We start from the raw sequence: 25,323 nt of genomic DNA on the forward strand, positions 1-25,323 counted from the left end.
CGTTTGGGCATTTATTTAGAACTCCACTCAGGCAGGCATTTTCCAATTGAAAAACGTTGAGCCAATCAAGATGAACCTTTTTTAAACACTTCTGCCTCAATAGGGTTGGTGACGATTTGCCACGGCACATTCGCCGCCGATGATTAGCCACTGCCGGTTCACCACCAGCGTTTCTCCACTGGGGTCATTTGACTTCTGGAGACTATTCTCCACCGGGAATATATACATGTACTGATTGTTTTCCCTCCCGCCTGTTCGTTCATACTTCTCAGACCCCTTTATTTATACAACTATATACTACATATTGATAAAAAAGTGGTAAAATAAATATAATTTTATTAGTTTATATATAAAAATGAGTTACAAACTTTAACCAGAAGGAAATATATTTTAAAAATCTTTATAATGGCAGTAAAATCTCACATTGATATTAAACAATGAAATTTCAGTTCATTTGATAGTTATGCGCTATTCCTCTAAGACATTTCAAACAATCTCTTTCACTGTATTCAAGAACAACGCAACACAAACACTACATTAACCAATATAACGACAATTTTATGTAGTTTAGATATGCTTGTTCTCTAACATTTTGAACATTGTTAAATTTTTAAAAATCTATTAACAAAAATAAATGGTTATTAAAACAAGTAAACGCTACCAACAATATTCAAAATATATGACTTATTTGCATTGGTGAATTGGCTTCAGTGGCCAATGGGCGTTGGCTAAGCGTCCTCAGTGGTCAAAGAGCAGTGGCTTTTCGTCAGCGGCGAATCTGCTGTGGCGAATGGTCCCATCCTGGCCTCAATAGGCCTGAGCTCAAGCCTCTTACTACAATCAGTGGTAACTTCACCATCTGCGGAATCAAAGTTATACTCTTAATCTGTAACCAATGTACCTTCTCAGTCTAGCTGTGGTCTTGTGCAAACTTAAGGGTTGGAACTCAGAAGGAACCTTGTTAAAGATTTGTTCGGCAACCACTGATACAGTTGGATTGCCAACAACCTCCAGAGAACCAGCTGAACATTTAACGATCCTTGGCATTTATTTTGATGGGTTCTGATCTGGATATTGCTAACACGTGTAGGTGGATTCTCCAGGGTGTACACTCTCCTGGATACTGACCTATGAGGTCTCTTACTTAAGTCAGATCTTTGCTGTTTCAAGTCCACATGCTGGCAGCAACCACAATGGCTTGCTGACCTCGAACCTGAATCATTTGGCCTAGGCTCAGCTTTGGTTTGGGATTTGAAGCTAGCAGAAAACAGCTTCTTGTGCCTGGATCAATACCCAAACCCTCGCATAGAGGACTTGTACGCACAAGCAGCTGGTGGGGGGGGGGGGGGGGAGGGGGTGGCGCTGTCCTTCTCAAAGCTGGACGTGAGCCAAGCATACCTGCAATTGTGACAAGATGAGGGGTCCCAAAAGTATGCCACAATATACACTTAAAAGGCTTTGTACAAATATACAAGGCTACCATTCAGGGTATCATCAGCCTGCGTCTGTTCCCAGTGCAATGGAGAACATTTTATGAGGTCTGACCCAGGAAGTCAAGTGGTAAGTGCAGATGTCTTGAGTCATCTCTCACTAGTGGATACATCACCAGTGGTCCCTCTCCTGAAAGTATCCATTCTGATTTCAAAGTTTCTGGACACCCTTCTGGTGACCACTGACAATATCCTACAATGGGCACAAATGGATCCCACCCTGGTAAAACTAAAACAGCTGGTCACCACATGGGAAACAAAAGGGCCATCCCAAAAAGAACCTTCCTTCTCTATGTTAGTGTATTTGCAGTTGGCATCATGTGAAGTCTGGGAAACACATGATGTACGGAACCAGCGAGACCCAATCACTATAGAGAATGGCATATTATTATGGGGAGCAAGAGTGATTGTCCCGAGTAAAGGTCGCAACCAAATACTGGCTCAACTTCACCAGGGTCATCCAGGGGTTTCCAAAATGATGATGTTGTCAAGAAATTATGTCAGGTGGCAGGATTGGATGCCAACACAATTGGTAGGGCAGTGTCCAGAGTACCAACAAGGACTAAAATTACTGCGAACAGCACACCCCCATCTGTGGGAATAGCTGACTATAGCCTGGACTCCATTATTCGTCGACTATGCCGGTCCTTTCATGGGCTCAATGTGTGTTTGAATTGTGGACGCCCATTCAAAGTGGTTGGATGTGCATAGAGTTCATTCGGCAAACTCAAGAATGATGATTGAAAAGCTACAAGTATCATTCACAGCACCAGGGCTCCTTGATTGGCCCAATTTAACAACCTGCAATCAAGGATCTCATAATCAATAAGATCCAACTACCCTTATTCGAATCACCACATTGGGCAAATGCTTGGCAGATGCAGTATACTATGGATACGATCATATAATTATAGAATCATAGAGTACAAACGAAGCCATTCAGTCCTGCACTGATGAAAGTCTCTAAATCTCTCCTAGTCCCACTTTCCCACACAGGGCTCACAGCCTAGACATTTTAAGTGCTGTTTTGTGTAGATTTCTGCCCTTTGCTACCCATCCCAGATTTCCAACACCCCCGGGCACAAAGCCATTTCCTCTAATCCCATCTAAATTTTCTGCTTTTCACTTTAAAATGATATCACCTTGTCACTGATCCACCTTTTTTGTTCACCTAGTCCATGCCCCTCATAATCTTAAACAGCTTTTATCATGTCCCTCTCAACCTTTTCTTTTCCAAAGAAAACAACTCGAGCTTATCCAGTCTCTCTTCATTGTTGAAATACTCCAACATCCTGGTGAATCTACTTTGCACCCTCTCCATTGCAATCACATCCTTTCCATAGCGTGGTGACCAGAACTGCATACAGTTATCCAGCTGTGGCCTAACCAAAGGTCTGCTCTTATAATCTATGCCTCAACCGATAAAGGCAAGCATCCCCACTGCCTTCTTAACTAACAGTCCAGCCATCTTCAGGGATCTGCAGACAAGCACCCCAAGATCTCTCTTTTTCTCTGATCTTCCCAATGTCTTTTCTTTCATCATGCACTCCCTTGTCTTGTTCCTTCTTTCAAAGTGCATTATCTCACATTTATCAGGCTTAGGGACTTAAGGAAAGGCTGAGGGACTTGAGGCTGTTTTTGTTATAGAGAACAAGGTTGAGAGATGACTTAATTGAGACATGTAAGATAATCAGAAGATTAGATAGGTTGGACAGTGACAACCTATTTCCTCAAATGGCGATGGCTAGCATGAGGGGACATAGCTTTAAATTGAGGGGTGATAAACATAGGACAGATGTCAGAGATGATTTTTTTACTTGGAGAGTAGTAGGGGCATGGAACTCCCTGCCTGCAACAGTAGTAGACTTGTAAACTTTAAGAGCATTTAAATGGTCATTGGATAGGCATATAGACGAGAATGGAGTAGTGTAGATTCTGAATGCAAGTTTGTTCGCTGAGCTGGAAGGTTTGATTTGAGAACGTTTCATCACCATACTAGGTAACATCATCAGTGAGCCTCCGGATGAAATGCTGGTGGCATGGTCTACTTTCGACTTTTGTGTTTAGGTTTCCTTAGGTTGGTGATGTCATTTCCTGTGGCTACATCGTTTCCTGTCCTTTTTCTCAGGGGGTGGTAAATGGGATCCAAGTCAATGTGTTTGTTGATAGAGTTCTGGTTGGAATGCCATGCTTCTAGGAATTCTCATGCATGTCTCTGTTTGGCTTGGCCTAGGATGGATGTGTTATCCTAGTCGAAGTGGTGTCCTTCCTCATCTGTATGTAAGGATACTAGTGAGAGTGGGTCATGTCTTTTTTTTTGTTACAAGTTGATGTTCATGTATAGTGCAGGTTAGATGGGCTTCAGATTGGTTCCACAGGTCGGTGCAATATCGAGGGCTGAAGGGCCTGTACTGTGTGGTAATATTCTATGTTCTACGTTCTAAATGCTATTTGCTATTGATCTACCCATCTGACCAATCTGCTTATATCCTACTGTAACCTAAAATCTTTCTCTTCACTGTCAACCATACATGCCAATCTTTGTGTCATCCATAAACTTGCTTGTCAACCCTCCCACATTACCATCTCCACCATTTATAAATACTGTAGCCAATAAGGGAGTCTAATCCTGTGCTACACCATTTCACACCAGGCTCCAGTCAGACAAACAACCTTGTCTCACCACTTTCTGTGTCCTATCTCTGAGCCAGTTTGGATCCAACTTGCCAAACTACCCTGGATCTGTATCAGTTTCTCACTGAGACCTTGTCAAAAGGCGTGTGAAATCCATATAAATTATATTAACTACCCTAATCTCATTTTGGTTATCTCCCCAAAAACTTCCATCAGATTTGTTCTGCATGCCCTCCCTCTGACAAAGTCATGCTGAGTAGTCCTGATCAAACCTTGCCTCTCTAAATGGAGATTAGTTATCTCCCTCAGAATTTTCTCCAATAGTTTCTACTGATGTAATTCCCATGTTTATAATTCCCTGGTTTATTTTCACCACACTTCTTGAAAATCTCATCTCACCCTCAACTTCGCATGCCTTTAACCTGTTACTGATTAAAGCTGAGAGTCAGCACAAAGATGAAAGCAAGAGGGCTGTATTTCCATTCTGCATGACAGGGAAGGATTGATTGCTCACCATTGTCCTTTGAGTTGTTCCCTTCCAAACTTATCTGCTCAGTTATTTGGGAGAGGTACTCATTGAGAGGCTGTCTGCTGTGCAGAGTTATGTTCAGCCTGCTTTTGATGATTTGTAACCTATCTGCCTAATGGGCGGCATGGTGGCTCAGTGGGTAGCACTGCTGCCTCACAGTGCCAAGGACCTGGGTTTGATTCCTGCCTGAGGCAACTATCTGTGCACATGTACATTCTCCCTGTGTCTGTGTGGGTTTCCTCTGGGTGCTCGGGTTTCCTCCCACAATCCAAAGATGTGCAAGCCAGGTGAATTGGCTGTGCCAAATTGCTCAAAGTGTTAGGTGCATTAGTCAGGGGTACATATAGGATGGAGTTATGGGTCTGGGTGGGTTAGTCTTCAGAGGGTCGGTGTGGACTTGTTGGGCCGAAGGGCCTGTTTCCATACTGTTGAGAATCTAATCATCAGCTCTCCAGAGAGTGTGGTGCCTGAAAACAGGGGGGGAGAGGAGAACATAGAGATAAGCCATTCAGCCTGCACCGCTGTTCGTTTTGATCACGGCTGATCACCCAACTGAATAACCTGTTCCCATTTTTTGCTCCTTTGATCCCTTTAGCCCTAAGAACCATGTTAAATTATTCTTGAAAACATTCAATGTTTTGCCTCGATTGTTTACTGTAGCAGAGAATTCTGCAGGCTCACCTCTCTCTCTGGGTGAAGAAATTTTACCTCACCTCAATCCTAAATGGCCTGCCCCATATTTTTCAACCGTGACCTCGTTCTGTCTGGTCCTGTTAAAATTTTATCAGTTTCTCTGAGACCTCTCCTCTTTCTTCTAAACTCCTGTGAGTGTAGTCCTAACCGATCTAATCTCTATATATCAGTACTTCCAAACCAAACTTCATTGTACTCCCTACATAGCTAGAAATCCTTCCTCAGATAAGGAGACCAAAACAACACAAAGTACTCCAGGTGTAGTCTCACCAAAACCCTGTACAATGTTAGATCAATGATGCAAGTCTATATGACCCCACGTAAACACATGGAGAGGTTACCAAGGCAGGGAGCAACAGGAATCAAAGTTGAGAAGATCAACGACATGAGGTACAGAAAGAGGCCATTCAGCCCCATATGTCCTTATTGGTGTTTGTAGCCATGGGAGTCTTTTTTCTCCCGCCAGGGAACCCTATGGGACCAAGAAACGTCAGATGTGTCAACATATCTTAGAAATGAATAGGAATTAACGTAATGACAAAATGATGTTGTAGTAAAAGCAAGCTGTGATGCCAGAATGTAGGAAGTGGAAGACTGGGGTGAGGCTGCAAGGATATGTGAGTGTCTAAAGCAGAATAACTGGTGTGGTCGGGGATGAGAATGGCACAGAGCTTATACCTTAATCTGTCTTAATGATTGATGAGCAGAGAAGATGGTACAACAGTCCATGTTCTCAGTCACAATTTCCTTTCTGCACAGTTGCTGCCTCACCTCAGGTAGGCAATGGCCTCGTTGTATTATCACAAAGCTATTAATCCACAAACTGAGCTGAAGTTTCAGGGATCCAGGTTCAAATCCAATCATGGCAGATGGTGGAAACTGAAATCAATAAAATATCTGGTATTAAGAATTCCTGATGGTTTCATTGGGAAAAATTCCATCTCCCTTGCTAATGTCCTTCAAGGAAGGAAATCTGCCGTCATTACCTGGTCTGATCTACATGTGACTGCAGACCCACAGCAATCTGATTGACTTTTAAATGCCTTTAAATAGTAGCAAGCCATTCAGTTGTAACAATCACTACAAAGACTCAACAAAGGAATGAAACCGGATGGATCACCTGGCAGAAACAGCCCTGTCAACCCTGCAAAGTCCTCCTTATTAATATCCTGGGGTTAGTGTCAACATTGGGAGAGCTGTCTCACAGACTAGTCAACCAACAACCTGACCTAATCATACTCACGGAATCATACCTTACAGGCTATGTTGGGGACAGCAACATCAGCATCCCTGTATATGTCCTGTCCACTGACAAGACAGACCCAGCAGAGTTGGAGGGCAGAGTTGGATATCCTCAACGTTGACTTCCTGACCACATGAAGTCTCATAGCTTTGGGTTAAATATGGGCAAGGAAACCTCCTGCTGTTACCATGTACCATCCACTCTTGGAGGAATAACAATTGGAGGAAGCACTGAAGATGGCAAGGGAACAAGATATATCCTGGGTGGGGGATTTCAATGTCAGAGGTACCAAGTGGATAATCCATCTTGGCCTCCTCCAGTGATCCCCAGCATCACAGATGCCAGTCTTCAGCCGATCACCCTGTGATATCAAGAAACAGGTGGAGGCACTGGATTCTGCACAGGCTATGGGACTGAAAACATTCCAGCAATGTAACTCCAGAACTTGCTGCACACCGAGCCAAGCTATTGCGGTACAGTTACAAAAGTGACATCTATCTGACAATGTGAAATATTGCTTAGGTATGTCCTGTACATGAAAAGCAGGACAAATCCAACTTGACCTTTTACTGCCCCATCAGTTTTCTCTGAATAATCAGTAAAGTGATAGAAGGAGTCATCAACAGTGCTATCAAACATCTTATAGAGTCATATAGCATAGAAACAGACCCTTCAGCCCAACTTATCCATGCTGGCCAGGTTTCCCAAACTAGCCTAGTCCTATTTGCCTGCATTTGGCCTATATTCCTCTAAACCTTTCCTATTCATGTACCTATCCAAATGTTTTTTAGATATTGTTACTGTAGCTACATCCACCTCATCCTCTGGCAGTTTATTCCAAAGAAAAACCACCCTCTGTGTAAAGACATTGCTGTTGAGACCCTTTTAAATATTTACTCTCTCACCTAAAGCCTATGCCCTCTGGTTTTCGACTACCCTGCTGGAAGACCTTTGCTATTCACCTTATCCATGCCCCTCATGATTTTTTAAACCAATATAAGGTCACCCCTCAGCACTCCTATCCTCCAGGGAATAAAATCCCAGCATATCCAACCTCTTGTTACAAGTCAAATTGTCCAGTCTTGGTAACATCCTTGTAAATCTGTTTTGGACACTTTCCAGCTTGATAACCTCCTACGTATAGCAGGGCAACCAAGATTGTACTCAGTATTCTAAATGTGACCTTACAAATATACAGTCACAATATGGCATCCCGTCTCCGATACTCAATGCAGTGACCAATCAAGGCAAGTGTACCAAATGCCTTCTTCATAGAAACACAGACAAAAGGAGCAGGAGGAAGCCGTTTGCCCTTTCAAGCCACCACCATCACAATTATTGCTGATCGTCCAACTCAATAGCCTAATCCTGCCTTCTCTCCATAACCTTTGATCTCAGGTGCTATGGCTAGCCGCCTCTTGATTACATTCAATGTTCTGGCATCAACTAATTCCTGTGGTAAAGAATTCTACAGACTCACCACTCTTTGGGCGAAGAATCCATGTAAGATTCTGTAAATCCATTTTTTAGAATAGAATTAGTCTGAACATTGTGGCACAGACAGTCTCACACAGGGCACCTCACACCTTCAATGCATTATCTGGGCCGACATGACACCATTTGTTAAAATTCACTTGAGGATATAACTTCTAAATGTTTTGCGATTTCCATATGAAAGAACTGAAACCGACATGTTCATTCTAAAAGATGAGATATTTAACAAACAATCCAGGTCTTTTTCAATATATAATTTCAGTTCCACCACACTGTAAACCTTTGCTATAAATTCTGTTTCGTACAATCTTATACTCCACAACCACCTGATGCAGGAGCTCCAAAAGCTAGTGCTTCCAAATCAACCTGTTGGACTATAACCTGGTGTTGTGTGACTTTGTGCCCCTGCTCCTGTATTTGCAATGAAGGAAACGTACCACGTGCCTTCTTTACATTCTGCTGCACCTGCATACTTGCCTTCACCAACTGGTGGACAAGGACAACAAGGTCAAAATGCACTTACTCTTGTCCGAATTTACAGCAATTCAGGTAATAATCTGCCTTCTTGTTTTTTTGCTTCCAAAGTGAATAACTTCACACTTATCTAAATTAGATTGCCCTCGCTACCTGTGACTCCACTTTCAAGGAATTATGAACCTGCACCTCTTTGTTCAGCAACACTTTCCGGGGACACAACCATTCAGTATCCAAGTCCTGTCCTGATTTGCCTTACTGAAATGCAGCACCTATCATTTATCTAAATTAAACTCCAACTGCTGCTCTTTCGCCCACTGACTGCCCAGTTGATGAAGATCCTGTACTCTTAGATAACCTTCGTCCACTGTACCACCACTTGTGGTGTCATCCACAAACTATGCTCACTATATTCTCATCCAAGTCGTTGATGTAAATGATGAACAACAGTGGACCCAGCACTGAATATCATGACGTGCTGGCCCTTAGTCTGAATAACAACCCTCAACTGCCACCCTCTCTCTCCTACCATCCAGCCAATTTTGTATCAAATTGACTAGGTCTCCCAGGATCACATATGATCTAACCTTACTAACCAGTCTACCATGTAGAACCTTGTCAAAGACCTTGCTAACATCTACCACTCTACCATCATCTAGCTTCTTTGTCACCTTTTTAATAAAATCATGCAAAATTGAGAGACATGATTTGCCACACACAAAACCATGCTAACTGTCCCTAATCAGCCCTTGCCTTTCCAAATTTATGTGAATCCTGTCTCTTAGGAATCCTTGCAAACTCCTACCATCACTGACGTCAGGCTCACCAGTCTGTAGTTCACTGGCTTTTCCTTGCAGCCTTTTCTTAAATAATGTTACAACATTAACCACCCTGCACACTTCCAGCACCTCATCAGTAACACAAATATCTCTGCCTGAGATATAATCTGGACAGGGATTGCTTTTCTCTGTGATGTAGCAGGGCCTGCCATTCTCTACCATAGACAGAGGGTCCAATACAATTTCACAGGGCCTGCCGTCCTCTACAATATACACATCAACTGCTGTACCCTATAATGTACACGGGAACTGCTGTTCTGTGCAAAATACAAAGGAATTGCTCTTCTTTGCATGATGCAATACTCTGTTTTCTGTAATATATACAGGGACGTTTGTTCTCTGTAAAGTACACAGGGGCTGCCATTCTCCACAATATTCACAAGGACGTCGGAATGCATCTTGGAAAAATTAACAAACAGCAAAATTCACAGCTGACCTTGCAGGAGAGCTCACAGCATGGGAAAGCTGAGTGTATAGTTTTTGAGTATAACTTTGTTGTATATCTGCAATAGTGAGGAGAGTGAATTCTTTTTGATTATATATTTTATTAAAATCTGACTCGATTAAATTTTAAAAATATAATACATAAATATTACGTTAGCCTGCAGCGGTGCCTTTTAGAACAATATGCTATTGTGTTATTTTCTGGGTCTGTAGATTGTTAAGTAGCAAAGATGGTCTTCAGTAGCGTGATGTGTTCTTCCTATTGGATTAGAGAATTTCCATGTTACTGATGATTATGTCTGTAGTAAGTGTGTTTGGTTGCAAATCCTAGCAGATTACATGGATTGGATAGAGTGGCATTTAGAGGCAATAAGGAAGTTAGAGGAGCCGGGAGTGTGCTGGATGGCAGTTATAGGAAGATAGACACAGATACAGTCAGGTAGATGGGTTACCTCCAGGAAAGGTAAGAGAGGGGGGGCAGGTAGTGCAAGAGTCTCCTGAGGCTATCCTCATCTCAAACAAGTACGCTATGTTGGAAAATGGGGAGTGGTGGAGATGGTGATGGACTCTCAGGAGAATGTAGCATGAACAGCCAACTTTCTGGTAATGAGAATGGCTCTAATATAAGGAAGGGTACATCAGGTTCCAAGCGATTGATTGTGATGGGGGCTTTCTAGTCAGAGGCACAGATAGACATTTCTGCAGCCAGCAGCGAGAAATCAGAATGGTGTGTTGCCTCCCTGGTGCCAGGATCAAGGATATCTCAGAGAGGGTGCAGAATGTTCTCAAAAGGGGAGAGGGACCAGCAAGAGGTCGCTGTACACATTGGAACTAATGACATAGGAAGGGAAAAGGATAAGATTCTGAAGGGAGAATATAGAATGATCTGCAGGCATTTAAAAAGGAGGTCCTTGAGGGTAGTAATATCTGGATTACTCCTGGTGTCAGTGAGGAAAGGAATAGGAGGATACAGCAGATGAATGCGTGGCTGAGGAGCTGGTACAGGGGACAAGGGTTCACGTTTTTGGATCACTGGAATCTCTTCTGGGGTAGAGGTGACCTGTACAAGAAGGACGGATTGCACCTGAATTGGAAGGGGACTAATATACTGGTGGGGAGATTTACTCGAGCTGCTCAGGAGGATTTAAAATAGTAAGGGAGGGTGGTGTGGGGGGGGTGCGGTGTGGACAGTAGTGGGAGGGGGAGGGGGAGAGGATGTTTGGGGGGGCGTGGTGATGGAGCTCAGGGAGATGGTGAGGAAAAAGATCAATCTGAAACTGGTACAGTTGGGAAAATTAGCAAGTCAAATAGGGCACACAGGGACAACGCAGAGAATGAGGTAGGATTGATAAATTAAACTGCATTTATTTCAATGCAAGAAGCCTAACAGGGAAGGCAGATGAACTCAGGGCAAAGTTAGGAACATGGGACTGGGATATCATAGCAAATACAGAGACTTGGCTCAGGGATGGACAGGGCTGGCAGCTTAATGTTCCAGGATACAAAGGGTGAAAGGAGGGGTGTGGTCTTTTTGGTAAGAGATAACATTATGGTTGTAATTAGGGAGGATATTCCTGGGAAGTTATTTGGGTGGAACTAAAAAATAAGAAAGGGATGATCACCTTTTAAAATCCAGGGGATTTCAACTTTCCAAACATAGGCTGGGAGGATGGAGAGGAATTTGTCAAGTGTATACAAGAACACTTTCTGATTCAGTATGTGGATGTACCTATTGGAGAACGTGCTGTAATGTGCAAAACATGACCTACTCTTGGGAAATAAGTCAGGGCAAGTGACTGAGGTGTCAGTGGGGCCAGTGACCATAATTCTATTAGTTTTAAAATAGTGATGAAAAATGGATAGACTGCATCTAAAAGTTGAAGTTCTAAACTGGATGAAGGCCAATTTTGATGGTACTAGGCAAGAACTTTCAAAAGGAAAAAGTGAGGACTGCAGATAATGGAGATCAGAGTCAAAAGGTGTGGTGATGGAAAAGCACAGCCGGTCAGGCAGAATCTGAAGAGCAGGAGAGTCAATGTTTCGAGCATAAATTCTTCATCAGGAATGTGGGGGAGGGTAAGAGATAAATGGGAAGGTGGTGGGGCTAGTGGGGAGGTAGTTAGAAATGCGGTAGGTAGATGAAGGTGGGATGAAAGTGATATGTCAGGGTGGAATGTGGAGCAGATAGGATAGTTCAAGAGAGAAGTGCCGATTTTGAGGGTAAGATCTGGGATAAGATATGGGGAGGGGAGATGAGGAAACTGGTGAAATCGACATTTGTTGAGTGTGGTTAGAGGGTACCAAGGCAGAAGATGAGGTGTTCTTCCTCCAGTTATTGTGTGGCTAGGATTTGTTGGAGGGTCCCAAGGCAGAAGGGTTGATTGGGGGCAGATGTTCGCAGTTAAAGAGATGGCTGGAAAAGGGGAAGACTTCAACAGTGAGATCATGCAAGTCCAGAGACAGCATATTCCTGTAAGGGTGAAAGGTAATGCTGGTAGGTGTATGGAATGCTTGGTGACTAGAGAAATTTAGATTTTGGTTAAGAAAAAGAAGGAGGCATATGTCAGGTATAGACAGCAGAATCGAGTGAATCCTTAGAAAAGTATAAAGGCAGTGGGAGTATACTTAAGAGGGAAATCAGAAGGGCAAAAAGGGGACATGAGATAGCTTTGGCAAATAGGGTTAAGGAAAATCCAAAGAGATTTTATAATAAGGGCAAAAGGGTAACTCGGGACTTATTGGGCCAAAGCGCCTGTTTCCACACTGTAGAGATCCTATATGTAAAAAATTCTATAATTCACTCTATGGGATCTGGTATTCTATGAGTCAAGCATTGTGACCACCTTGATCAATTCCACTCTGTAACTTGCTCTGGAATGTCAGTTATTCTATACTTAATGTACCCCAATCCCCTCTGTTACTCTATGAATAAACACCTCAATCCCCTCAATAAAATTCCAGCCTGTAACTGAATCCATTTATCTGTTATTCCATATGTAAACCACCCTGAATCCTTTGATTAGATTTCAGGCTGTATCTCACCCCTGAGTATCTGTGATTTTGTTTATAAATACTCCAAACTCCTCAATGAGATTTCAGTCTGTACCTCACTCAGTGTACTCACAGCATTGGTTAATCAAAAAGTGAACCAAACTGTATCCCTTGATAATATTCCTGTCAGGAACTCAATCTGTAAGACTACCTGTTACTCTATCTTGGAATCAAGATGCTGTGTTTGGGAACAGAGTATGGCACATGGGATTAGGACAACTGTTCATGTGGACATTTAGAACCAGCAATCTAACAGGTAAGCAAAACAGAACAGGTGGAGTCAAACAAAGAACTTGGTGTTCAGTTTTTGGAGTAGTTCCGTGGGGATAGTCGAGAGTGTGTTTAAGTCGGCCTCTGTTGTCACAGTGTACCTGACTTGACAATTTTTGATTATGACATCCTGAAGGCAGCTTTACTCTGCATCAAACCCAATGCTTTAACTGTCCATGGAGTGGTTTTTGGGGGCAGTGTAGAAGGAGATTTACTCTGTATCAACCCTGGCCTGGGAGTGCTTGAAGGGGATACAGTAAATGTACCTTTTCCACATATCTAACCCCTTACTGTAAGTGTTGTAAAAGTGGGGACAGTGTAGTGGAATATTTATTTTGGAACATGAATATACAATACAGCCCCTCCAGCTGTTCCATCATTCTCTGGGATCATGGCTGGTCTGTAACCTAATCCCACATTCCTTCCTTTGGCCCATATCTGTCAATACCTTAATTTAACAAAAATGCATGTCTCTCAGATTTAAACAGATCCAGCACTCACTGTTGTTTGTGGAAGAGAGTTCCAAACTTCCCCCACCCTTTGTACATCCAAGTGCTTCCGAACATCTCTCCTGACCACTTTGGCTCTCATTCTCAGAGTCTGCTCCCTTGTTCTAGAATCTCCAAACAGTGGGAATCATTGATCTTGATCTACCCTGTCTCGTCCTGTTAATCTCTTGAAGACTTTGATCAGATCACCCCTTAACTTTCCCAGTTGTAGAGGAAACAGGCCTCATTTGTATAATTTGTCCTCAGAATGTTACCCCTAAAGTCAATGATCATTCTTGCAAACCCCCCTAATACACCTTCTGTGGACTCCAACCTGTTAACCACTGCCTCAGTGTTAGCCAAATCTATTTACACAAAGCCATTCAAGGTGGCTATGGATGGGTGCCAGTGCTGTGCTCTTGCAGGAAGACGCCGAGAAGATAGAAACACCTATCAGGTATTTCTCCAGGAATCTGAACAGTCATCAGCAGGAATATTCGACAGTTGAGAAGGAGACTTTGAGTTTGGTGTTGGTGTTACAATGTTTAAATGTTTATGTTACCAGTAATGTATCTGAGACAATCATGTACACTGACCATAAACTGAAGTTTGTAGAGAAATTAAAGGACAAAAATGCCAGACTGTTTAGATGGAGCTTGTTGTTACAGCCATTCAATTTAAAAATTGTGCAAATGAGAAAATCTGATTGCTAATGCATTGTCGAGGCTTGATTGAAAAATGGAAGCGTTAGACGGTAGGAGTACAACAGACTGAAACAGAATGTAATTGTACATGTTTGCATGTTGATAGTCAATGCAATGTAATAAGAATTCCTGAACACCATCAAAGACAACAAGATTGAAGAGGATGAAACACTGGTCTCCTTTGACGTTATGGCCCTTTTCACATCAATTAACATCGACCTGGCCAAAGAAACACTGACATCACTACCTGGAAAACCAGGAGCACAAACACCAGACAGCACCAACTTCATCAGCAAAGACAACATCCTCTAGTGGACGACATCAGACTAGTGGACCTGTGCCTCACCATCCACTTCACATTCTATAACAAAACATACAAACAAGTCAAGGGGACACCTATGGGATCACCAGTAGCAGGGCTCATAGCAGGAGTAATGCAGAGAATTGAACAAGCTGCCCTCCCATTTCTCCAACCCAAACTTTGGGTCTACTACATAGATGACACCTTTGTCATCACAAAGCAGAACAAATTAGAGGAAACATACAACACCATCAACAATATCCTGACAGGCATAAAATTCACAAAAGAGGAGGAGAACAACAACAGACTCCCATTCCTAGACGTGACAGTTGAACGTACAGTTAACGGAGAGCTTCAAACCAGTGTCTACAGAAAAACAACAAACACAGACTAATCTCAGAAGCAATCTTCCCAACACCCACAAATGGAGCTGCATCAAGAGATTATTTCAACAAGCTACATCTCACTGCAGCACTCAAGAACTACAAAAAGCAGAAGAAAAATATCTATACATTTTCCAGAAAAATGGATACCCAACAAAAGCACAATCTGCCGATTCCTCGGACACAAACCCAAACAAGCAGACACAATGCAACCAAAAACTATAGCCAAATTACCTTACATCAAAGACATATCAGAAATGGCTTCCAGACTACTCAGACCCCTTGCATTATGGTAGCCCATAAACCTACCAACACACTTACTGAGCAACTAATGAACCATTAGTCAGGGTTCCATACTTCTATGTTCCCAGCTTTCTCTCCCACATCCCTGCTTCAATCCACATCTCTCCCATCCTTCATGTCTCATTTTTGTTCATCTTCCCCTGTAGATTCCTTTTGTACCACTCTCTGCCTCTTCAATTTTTCTGATTAATCGTTCAATCTCTCCAATCTCCAACCTCCATGCTCACATTCCTCCACACACCTCTCTCTCTGCCCTGTGGGATCTTGCTATTCCTGGCTGAGGATCATTCTATCTGCCTACATCATCACTTTCACTCTCTCTCACACCCTGTCTTCACTCTCTGAATCCCTATTGCTCTCTGACTGCTTTTTACCCATTATCTCCCTTGATTGGTCTCTTTCTCCCCCTTTCCTTCCTGCTCCCTCTCTGGCTGTCTTTTCTCCTTGGGAATTCACTCCAAGTCTTGCCATTTTTGTCACTCTCCCTGACTTGTTCTCTCTCTCTCCCACCCTGTGCCTGTCCTTTTGTCTGCCTCTCTGTGTAAGTTCTCTCTCTCTCTCTTCCTGTGTTAGTCCTTCTGTCAATGCCACCCTCAACACCAACCCCCCCCAAGGGTTTCTTATAATGTATGTCTTGTTCTCTCCCTGGAGAAGGCAGATATGTGGAGTAAGGATTATCAGATCGCGACCTTGATCTCATTCAATGGTGGAACCAACTTGATGGGATGAATAGCCTGCTTCTGCTCCTAAGTCTTATGGTCTTAAGACATGATATAGAGGAGCTAGTATTGGACTGGGGTGGACAATGTTAACAACCATACAACACCAGGTTATAGTCCAACAGGTCTATTTGGAAGCACTAGCTTTCGGAGTGCTGCTCCTTCATCAGGTAGTTGTGGAACAGGACCATAAATTCTGTATATTCTAGAGCTGAACATTATATATTGATGATGGAAGGTGTGAATATTGAAGGTGATAAATAAGGGTGCCAATCAAATGTCGAGCTTACTTGAATGTTATTGAAGTTTTACTCATGTTAGTTATCAAAATTGAGGATCATGGCATAGGAGAAAAAATGGTTGCCTTAGATTTAAAAAATGGTTTTAAGGACATGAACAGACAGATGTTTTAAATATTTGATTTTCAAACTGTAGGCAGTTGTCTTGTGCAAGGTTCATTTCCAGGGTCATTGATTTTAGTATACATTAGACATGGATACTGGAGTATAAAGCAATATTGAAAACATTTCCAAAGATGCTAAACTTAAAAGTAAGGCAGACAACGAGGATGTGAATTGCAATAGGATATAGATTGGCTAGCAAAATGGGCAAATAATGAATGGGACAGATAGAATTCAGTACAGAGAAATGTGAGGTATTGCATTTTGGAGAAGAAAAGAAAGAAATTAGAGACTTGATGGCACATTCTAAAGACTTTGCAAGAAAAGAAGAACTAGAGGTTAAAAAAATATTCAGAGAGTGATTACGGAAGGATTACGGAAGGCTTCATAAGTAGAGCTTTAACTACAAAAACAAAAAAAGTAGCAGTAAACCTTTATGGAGCCCTGGTTAGGCCCACTACTACAGAATTGCATCTAATTCTGGTCAACATACTTCAGAAAGGAGGGTTCTTCAAGGGTGTACAGGAAATTCCCTGTACACCTCCATCCCCCATCACGAAGGACTCAAAGCCCTCCGCTTCTTCCTTTCCCGCCGCACCAACCAGTACCCTTCCACTGACACCCTCCTTCAACTGACTGAACTGGTCCTCACCCTGAATAACTTCTCTTTCCAATCCTCCCACTTCCTCCAAACTAAAGGAGTTGCCATAGGCACCCTCAGGGGCCCCAGCTATGCATGTCTCTTCGTAGGATATGTGGAACAGTCCATCTTCCGCAACTACACTGGCACCACCCCCCACCTTTTCCTCCGCTACATCGATGACTGTATTGGCGCTGCCTCGTGCTCCCACGAGGAGGTTGAACAGTTCATCAACTTTACCAACACCTTCCATCCTGACCTCAAATTCACCTGGACTGTCTCAGACTCCTCCCTCCCCTTCCTAGACCTTTCCATTTCTATCTCGGGCGACTGACTCAACACAGACATCTACTATAAACCGACTGACTCCTACAGCTACCTGGACTACACCTCCTCCCACCCTGCCCCATGTAAAAACGCCATCCTATATTCCCAATTCCTTTGTGTCCGCCGCATCTGCTCCCAGGAGGACCAGTTCCAATACCGTACAGCCCAGATGGCCTCCTTCTTCAAGGACCGCAGATTCCCCCCAGACGTGATCGACGATGCCCTCCACCACATCTCCTCCACTTCCTGCTCCTCCGCCCTTGAGCCCCGCCCCTCCAACTGCCACCAGGACAGAACCCCACTGGGTCTCACCTATCACTCCACCAACCTCCGTATACAGCGTATCATCCGCCGTCATTTCCGTCACCTCCAAACGGACCCCACCACCAGGAATATATTTCCCTCCCCTCCCCTATCAGCGTTCCGCAAAGACCCTTCGTGACTCCCTCGTCAGGTCCACACCCCCCACCAACCCAACCTCCACTCCCGGCACCTTCCCCTGCAACCGCAAGAAATGTAAAACTTGCACCCTTACTTCTCTCCAAGGCCCCAAGGGATCCTTCCATATCCGCCACAAATTCACCTGCACCTCCACACACATCATCTACTGCATCCGCTGCACCCGCCTCCTCTATATTGGGGAGATGGGCTGCCTACTTGCGGAACGCTTCAGGGAACACCTCTGGGACGCCCGGACCAACCAACCCAACCACCCAGTGGCTCAACACTTTAACTCTCCCTCCCACTCCACCGAGGACATGCAGGTCCTCGGACTCCTCCATCGCCAGAACATAACAACACGACGGTTGGAGGAAGAGCGCCTCATCTTCCGCCTGGGAACCCTCCAACCACAAGGGATTAACTCAGATTTCTCCAGTTTCCTCATTTCCCCTCCCCCAATCTTGTCTCAGTCGATTCCCTCGAACTCAGCACCGCCCTCCTAACCTGCAATTTTCTTCCTGACCTCTCCGCCCCCACCCCACTCCAACCTATCACCCTCACCCTGACCTCCTTCCACCTATCACATCTCCATCACCCCTCCAAGTCCCTCCTCCCTACCTTTTATCTTAGCCTGCCTGGCACACTCTCCTCATTCCTGATGAAGGGCTCTGGCCCGAAACGTCGAATTTCCTGTTCCTTGGATGCTGCTTGACCTGCTGTGCTTTAACCAGCGACACATTTTCAGCTCTGTACAGGAAATTAAACAGAATGGTTCCAGAGATGAGGGATTTTAGCTGCATACAAAGAATAAGGTGAACACAAGTCAAACAGGAAACAGCAGTGAATCTCAGTTGACAGAAAGATCTGATGAAGATGTAGAAGGATTAGGTTCAGCCTCATTCATTTTCATTTGCGTCACCTGATTAAAATATCATACTCTTGTTTCAAAGCCCACATGTTTAAGACAAAGTTAGGATTTAAAATGTGATCCAAAGGTTCTCAGCTAAAAACTTGGTGTAAAAATTGATATCTTGGTGTGTCTTAAAATCATTTAAACTGGTATGTGAAGTGGAAGAGAATGGACGATGAGAATATAACAGGAACCATTTATGTCCTGAGCATGCAATGATTTAATATTGTTGTGATTTCACATAGAAAACTGCATTAGATTTCTCTGTACTATTATGTTGTGGCAGTCAAATGACTCACAATGGGTACAGTAACAGAACACACTGTGGGAACAATGGGAGCAAAACACACAGAATGCTGGGACACACAGGGGAACTGCTGATTACAGGAATGAGAGACTGGGGAAATAATCACAGTGGTGAATAGCAGAGTATGGGGGCGATTTCTAATACAGAGATGGGTACCTGATGCCTCGTTCATATTTGGGTCTCAAGCCTGGGTTGCACCTGCCTTGCTGAGAGGTTTTAATTCTATTGAGGTTGCCATAAATGGATGTCTGGCAAGTTTGGTATCCAATTAGAGTGCTGCCAGGTGTCACAAACTGATGGCTGAGCACACTTGGTAAAATTGATACTGATTTGTGAAGCACAGAAGGCCAGGCCTGAGAGGGTCAGCAGCTTCACAGCACAGAGAAATGACCAAATCAACATTCCAACATGTCAACAGCTTTCATCAGGCTACAAGGGATATTCACTTTTTAGAAACTTGGCTACTTTTCTTAGAATATGTAATAATTGTTAAACAAAATGCTTTTAAAATCTGGAGAGTAAAACTCAAATACAGCTTCCCAGCCCAGAGGCTTCAGAGCACACAGACTTCTGATCAAAATCTGAGTCAAAACCAGTTCAGTCTATAGTTTATCAATCTTTTTCACCATTCTCTGGGATTGGCTGGCCAGCACTGGCCTCCCTCTGATTAACCAATGCAACATCCAATCAGCTGCCAGTCCATGAATACAACACATCCTATTGCTGACATGCCTGCAGTGTTATAAGAACAGTAATTAATCTGCAATTATTTTCCCAGGCCAGTTCCCAAAAATAAACATTAGTTTATTTGCTCTCTCTACATTTCCAAAACAGGTTGTTGCTCTCAGTTCAAAGTTTGGTTTTCAACTTCAGCACAAAGTTCCAAACCAAAAATGAGAAGAATGAAGAAAAGCAATGATGGTCTCAACACTAATTTATAGTTAATAGGAAGATGAAAGTAAGATGAAGTTAAAGTAGGTAAAGTGATTTGAAAGTTTAAGGTTAAGACATGATAGGATAATTGAACTAAGAAGCATGTCCATCATGTGGCACTGTTCTTTACACAGACAGACCAACTGAGGGAAATGTCACTGGCTGCACAACCAGGAACTCTAGGTTTTGGAGCTCAAACACTGGCCAAAGTCACTGAGATGTATCCAACAGACAGAGAACTACATAGATACCCTGTTCAGTGAGATGTGGGTTAGGGACAAGCAGGCAGAGAGCACTGAGGTCCCACTCACTAACTAGCTTTTCATTCTGGATATCAGTGAAAGGTAATGGATCCTTGGAGAAGCGTAGAAAGAGCTCAATTCCTATAGCCAAGGATGGCTCAGCTGTCCAGGGGAGAGGGAATACAGCACAAGGGTGGTACTGTTTGGGGTATGACTTGCATTGAAAGGGAGGCACAAACTGTTCCTAAGTACTACAATGTCAAAAATGAGTCATAATAATGAAATGGAGATGTCCTTACAGACACACCAATGGAGAATAAACAGTGATCTACCAGGTGAAGGCACTCCTGAGGTACCTTGTGACATCATTTGGCTGGGTCACGAAATTATGAATGCTGGTCTTTTTTTATGTTCACTTTTGGGACATGGATGTTACAGTATTTATTCCCGTTCCTAACTGCCCTTGAGAAAGTGTGTGTGAGTTGCCTTCTTCATGAGCTACAGGTATACCCACATTCGTATTTGCAAAACACAAGCCAGCATCAGCCAGCATTTTCTCTGGGGATTGCTCCCCAGGATGTACAGTAATGAGGTTTTTCAGCAGCTGCTAAGCTGTGAGAAAACACCAAATTGTAGTAAGATCTGCACTTATTGTTGTTCGGTTTTGGAGAAGAATTCAGAAGTTGTTAGTGGACCAGCAGAGATCCAAACATCCTTAACCCAATTGTTATACCATCATCAAAGTGAGCATAGAATACATTAAGCACATCAGACAGTGATATACTCTTTTCCAATATTCTGCCTTTTCTATGCTGAGAGAGTCCCTACAATATGGAAACAAGCCATTTGGTCCCATGAATCCAGACTGACACTCTGAAGAACAGCCCATGCTGACCCTATCTCTGTAACTCTGCATTTCTCATGTCTAAAAACTGAAAATGTGTTGCTGGTCAAAGCACAGCAGGCCAGGCAGCATCTCAGGACGTTTCGAGCATAAGCCCTTCATCAGGAATGAGAGAGAGTAGCCAAGCAGGCTAAGATAAAAGGTAGGGAGGAGGGACTTGGGGGAGGGGCGATGGAGGTGGGATAGGTGGAAGGAGGTCAAGGTGAGGGTGATAGGCCGGAGTGGGTTGGGGGTGGAGAGGTCAGGAAGGAGATTGCAGGTTAGGAGGGCAGTGCTGAGTTGAGGGAACCGACTGAGACAAGGTGGGGGGAGGGGAAATGAGGAAACTGGAGAAATCTGAATTCATACCTTGTGGTTGGAGGGTTCCCAGGCGGAAGATGAGGTGCTCCTCCTCCAGCCGTCGTGTTGTTATGTTCTGCCGGTGGAGGAGTCCAAGGACCTGCATGTCCTCGGTGGAGTGGGAGGGAGAGTTAAAGTGTTGAGCCACGGGGTGGTTGGGTTGGTTGGTCCGGGCGGCCCAGAGGTGTTCTCTGAAGTGTTCCGCAAGTAAGCGGCCTGTCTCCCCAATATAGAGGAGGCCACATCGGGTGCAGCGGATGCAATAGATGATGTGTGTGGAGGTACAGGTGAACTTGTGGTGGATATGGAAGGATCCCTTGGGGCCTTGGAGGGAAGTGAGTGTGGAGGTGTGGGCGCAAGTCTAACTCACCTAACCAAGATTTGGAGATGCTGGTGTTGGACTGGGGTGTACAAAGTTAAAAATCACACAACACCATCACACAACACCAGGTTATAGTCCAATAGGTTTAATTGGAAGCACACTAGCTTTCGGAGCGATGCTCCTTCATCAGGTGATAGTGGAGGGCTTGATTGTAATGTCACCTCTCCTGACAGCCTCTCCTTATTTTGATTTGAAGTACTTACCTGCTTCAAGAAGACCACCATCATCCCAGTGCCAAGAAAACTCACACTATATACCTCGATGACTACCGCCTTGTGGCGCGGACATCCATAATTATAAAGTACTTCAAGAGGTTAGTCATGGCTCACATGAACACTAGCCTCCCAGCCTGCCTTGGTCCATTACAATTAGCCTATCATTTCAGCAGATTCATAACAGGTGCATCTTCCTGGCCTTACATTCATCCCTGGAATATCTGGTTAATAAGGATACCTACATCGGCCTCCTATTTATGGACTACAGCTCTGTCTTCAACACCATAATTCCAATAAACTAATCTCCAAACTTCCTGACCAAAGTCTCTGTTCCACCCTCTGCAACTGAATCCTCAACTTCCTGTCCTACAAACCTCAATCAGTGAGAACAGGCAACAACACCTCCACCATGATCATCCTCAACACTGACGTCCTGCAAGGCTGTATACTCAGCTCCTTACGTGTACACTCATGACCATCTGGCCAAATTTTGTCCTATCTGTATCTACAAGTTCGCTGATGAGACCACCATTTTCAGTCAGATCTCAAACGATGACAAGACAGAATACAGAAAACAGATGCAGTGCTTAGTGGAATAGTGTAAAGATAACAATTTCTCCCTCAATGTCAGCAAAACAAAACAGCTGGTCATTGACTTCAGGAAGCAAGGTGGAGGGCACACCCCTTGTCTACATTAATGGTGCTGAGATGGAGATGGTTAACAGTATCAAGTTCCTATGAGCGATGATCAACAACAATCTATCCTCCACCGAGGTTGATACAATGTTCAAGAAAGCGCAAAACACCTCTACTTCCTCAGGAGGCTAAGGAAATTCAGCATATCCATGAAGACTTTTACCAAGTTTTATATATGCACCATAGGAAGCATCCTGTCCAGATGCATCGCAGCTTGGTATAGCAACTGCTCTGCCCAGGACCGTAGGAAACTTCAGAAAGTTGTGAACACAGCCAACATAACATCATGCAAGCCAACCTTCCATCCATTGATGCTACCTATATTTCTCGCTGTCCCAGGAAGGCAGCTAACATAATCAAAGATTTATCCCACCCTGGTTATAACCTCTTTCAACTGCTTCCGTTGAGCAGAAGATACAAATGCTTAAGCACACATATTAACAGATACAACACGAACAGCTTCTTCCTCCCTGTTACTAGCCTTCTGAAAGGACCCCTCACATTTTAAACTTTACGTTGATCTCATTCTTTGTGCACTTTCTCTGCAGCAGTAACGTTGTATGCTTTGCACTGTTCTAATGCACTTGATAAAGTATGATCAGCCTGTATTGCACAGGAAACAAAATTTTTCACTGTACCTAGGTACATGTAACAATAATAAATCAAATGAAAATGGGACCCCCTAAAGCAAATGGGGGCTACCAATATAATCATGTCATCATGGACATGGCAACTCATTTCCCAGAGATTGTTACCCTCAGAACTATATGTGTCAAAGCTTCAGCGTATCACCCACAGGCCTGTGACAAGTAGAGTGCCTCAGGAGTCAGTGCTGGGCCTGTTACTGTTTGTTCTCTATAACGATGATTTGGATGAGAATGTACAAGGCATGATTAGTAAGTTTGCTGATGACATTAAAATAGGTGATATTGTGGATAGTGAGGAAGGTTGTCAGAAATTGCGGCAGGATCTTGATCAGCTGGGGAACTGGGCCAAGGAATGGCAAATAGAGTTTAATATAGATAAGTGTGAGGTCTTGCCTTTTGGAAAGTCAAATCAGGTAGGATTTCCATGGTGACCGGTTGGGCCTTAAGGATTGCAATTTTGCAGAGAGATCCTGGAGTTCAGCTCCACGCTTCAGGGCATTGAGTACAGAAGTTGGGAAGATATGTTGCAGTTATACAGGACATTGGTGAGGCCGCACTTTGAGTAGTGTGTTCAGTTTTGGTCACCTTGGTATAGGAAGGATGTTATTAAACTGGAAATACAAGAGAAATTTACAAAGATGTTGCCTGGACTTATTGGTCTGAGTAAAAAGGGAGAGGTTGGACAAGCTAGGACATTATTCTTTCGAGCGTAGGAGACTGAAAGGCAACTTAATAAAGATGTATAACTCTTTACAAAAGTCTTCTTTCAGCCTCTGACACTCTAGGGAAAACAACCCCAGATCCTTCAGCCTCTCCCCATATCTCAAACCCTCCAACCCCCACAAGTTTCCTGCAAATCTTCTCGGTGTGAAACACTTTCAGGTTTTACAGAATCCTTCTGATAGCAGGTGGTTTATATATAGAACATACACCCAGGAGGGACTTACAGAATGGAATTTATTCGAGGGGTTTGGGGTGGTTTACATCCAGAATAACAGATATCTGGGAGTGAGTTCCAAACTGGAGTCTCACTGAGGAGTTTGGGGTGGTTTGTATACAGAATAACAGAGATACCTAGGTGTGAGTTACAGGCTGGAATCTAATCAAGGGGTTTGATGTGGATTACATACAGAACAAAGGATACCTGAGAGTGGCTTACAGACTGGTATCTAATCGAGGGGTTTGATTTTGTTTATATACAGAACAAAAGATACCTTGGTGTGAATTACAGACTGGAATCTAATGGAGGGGTCGGGGTTATTGATGTACAGAACAAAAGACACCGAGAGTGAGTTACAGACTGGATTCTTATCAATGGGTTCAGACCCAATGGGTGGTTTATATATAGAATAACAGATATACAGGAGGGAATTACAGACTGGAATTTAATTGAAGGTTTAGGTTCGTCTATGTATACATAAAACAATTGATACCTGGACTGAGTTACAGACTGGAATCTAATCGAGAGGTTCCAAGTAGGTTTATATATAAAATTAAGTAAAAAAGTACGCTTACATGCTTATTTCCGTCACGACGCATGACCCCGCCCCCACGTCGAGCAACGTCACCACGTCTAACTCCGCCCCTACTTCGATCTCTGTCCCCGCCCCCAGCTCCAGTCCCACACCAGGTCCTAGCTCCCAGCCTTGCCGGATTTTACCCCCACGCTTATTTCCGTCACGACGCATGACCCCGCCCCCACGTCGAGCAACGTCACCACGTCTAACTCCGCCCCTACTTCGATCTCTGTCCCCGCCCCTAACCCCGCCCCCAGCTCCAGCTCCAGCTCCAGTCCCACACCAGGTCCTAGCTCCCAGCCTTGCCGGATTTTCACCATCCCTCCAGATCTCCCCCTCTCTGAGGATGAAAGATCAGTCCTC

At 43.7% G+C, this 25,323-nt stretch overlaps 1 long non-coding RNA gene across 1 annotated transcript; it reads right to left on the reverse strand.

The window, feature by feature from the left end:
- Nucleotides 1–368: 368 nt before the first annotated feature.
- Nucleotides 369–24,995, reverse strand: LOC132817800 (uncharacterized). The gene is made up of 3 exons (XR_009644923.1): nt 24,959–24,995; nt 18,487–18,615; nt 369–859 (listed from the first exon to the last, which is right to left on the reverse strand). It is a non-coding gene; the product is annotated as an uncharacterized LOC132817800 (long non-coding RNA).
- Between the last annotated feature and the right edge of the window lie 328 nt (nt 24,996–25,323).

The sequence above is a fragment of the Hemiscyllium ocellatum genome, chromosome 8, assembly GCF_020745735.1.
Source record: "Hemiscyllium ocellatum isolate sHemOce1 chromosome 8, sHemOce1.pat.X.cur, whole genome shotgun sequence".
NCBI classification, from domain to species: Eukaryota; Metazoa; Chordata; class Chondrichthyes; order Orectolobiformes; family Hemiscylliidae; genus Hemiscyllium; species Hemiscyllium ocellatum.